Source organism: Hemibagrus wyckioides, linkage group LG22 (assembly GCF_019097595.1).
Source record: "Hemibagrus wyckioides isolate EC202008001 linkage group LG22, SWU_Hwy_1.0, whole genome shotgun sequence".
Lineage (NCBI taxonomy): Eukaryota > Metazoa > Chordata > Actinopteri > Siluriformes > Bagridae > Hemibagrus > Hemibagrus wyckioides.
This window is the reverse complement of record NC_080731.1, coordinates 21,114,755-21,116,365: the sequence shown is the minus strand read 5'-3', so window position 1 is coordinate 21,116,365 and position 1,611 is coordinate 21,114,755. Positions and strand designations below refer to the sequence as shown.

At 47.0% G+C, this 1,611-nt stretch overlaps 1 protein-coding gene across 2 annotated transcripts in view; it reads left to right on the top strand.

Moving 5' to 3' along the window:
* Nucleotides 1-1,611, top strand: part of LOC131343647 (atos homolog protein B) — an 18,895-nt gene extending 17,284 nt beyond the window's left edge. For both annotated transcript variants that reach the window (XM_058375471.1, XM_058375470.1), the window contains exon 11: nucleotides 1-1,611. This exon is cut by the window's left edge and continues 487 nt beyond it. The gene's annotated coding sequence lies outside the window, so the exon portion shown is untranslated.

Genomic DNA, 1,611 nt, shown 5'->3' with positions numbered 1-1,611 from the left:
CTGGAGCGCTCTGACCCGGTCAGCTGATCCGATGCGGTGTCCAGTTGTAGAGAGACTGGAGTGGATTTAAAGATGTGGCCTACAGACTGACCTATGATTTCTGGTCATCTGTAAAGTGAAGGTCAGTCGAAGACCAGAGCAGCTTCGGAGAACTAGCGAGGAACGTGATGGAGGGGGAAAGTGGACTCGGGATCTCACACAGGAGTGTAGATGGACAGAAGGACGTTTCAACTAACTGTGTTAGTATTAACAGACTGTATGGGAGTGCTGGACGCTACAACATTGGACACGGTCAGGAAATGCTTTAGTGCTGAAGCAGCAATGACAGTGACCTTTAAACAGAAACAGTGACGTCTTCTAAACACACCAAACGTCTGTGTGTATCACCTAGCATCCTGAGTTTCAGCTTTAATACACACACACACACACACACACAGCTGTAGTGTCCCATCCCTTCCCTGAAGCCCCAGTGTGCTGCCCTCTGCAGGCTGGTCAGTGCTCTGACCATGATGCTTATGTCTCATTACACTGCACTTCTTCCTCATGGCTGTTTGTTTACGTGACTGTTTCAACACAAACGTCTTGATGAAATCAGACGACGGTCACTTCAGGTCCTGTCTGGAGTCCAGCAGTAGAATATAGTGATTCAGTAACACACACTCTCACTGCCCTCCTCCTCCTCCTCCTCACACACAGCAACATCACAACACACAGCACCTCTTCCTTTCCCAGACCAGTAACCAGGTTAAAGTCACTGGTTTAGAGGTGTCTGTTTAAATAATGAGTTTTTATTTGAGTCACTAAACTCACTGACCGCTTGGACTTCTCCTCTGTAGTGAAGTTTGTGTTTTTGACCTTTTTGCCTTTATAGTTTCAGGGAATGCTGCTCCATCTGCAGGCTATCTTTAGTATTGCAACACAAACTAAGGGCTTTAAATAGCAACACAAGTGTGGAGAACAAGTGTGTAATTTAGTGCAAGCGAGTGTGGACGAGTGTATGCGAGTGTTTAAGAGATCATGTGAGGGAGTGTGTGTGTGTGTGTGAGTGAGAGAGAGTGAGCGCGCGCATGTGAGAGAGCGAGCGCGCGCGTGTGTGTGTGTGTGTGTGTTTGAGAGAGTGTGAAAGTGTGTGTGAGTGTCAGAGTGAGGGAGAAAGTGTGAGGGAGTGTGAGAGCATGCAAGAGAGAGCCAGCGGTCACTCACCTGTTAGTGTTTTATTGACCATGGTTTATTGAGCAGATTCTCAGTAGATCAGTTGTAGTTAAAGTTCCAGTGATGAAGTGAAACACAGATCAGAAGAGTTATCTGACCAGAGGATTTACTCACACTGACCTTGTCCTTGTACTGAACCCTCATTTATCTGACCATGATCATGGCCTTTAAACTGTGACTGATGTAATGACACCAAACCCACCTAAAAGTGTGTGTGTGTGTGTGTGTGTGTGCTTCAGCATCTTCCCTCTTTTAACTTTAACTCTGAATCTTCTGCTTGACCTACCCTCTGGTCATGAGCTCAGTGGTCAGAGTCCAGAGTCCTGTTGTAGCGTCCACGCCTCCTGCAGAACTCCAGCTCTAGCGTTTCACTTAGCTTCCTAACCCAGACTGTGTGTG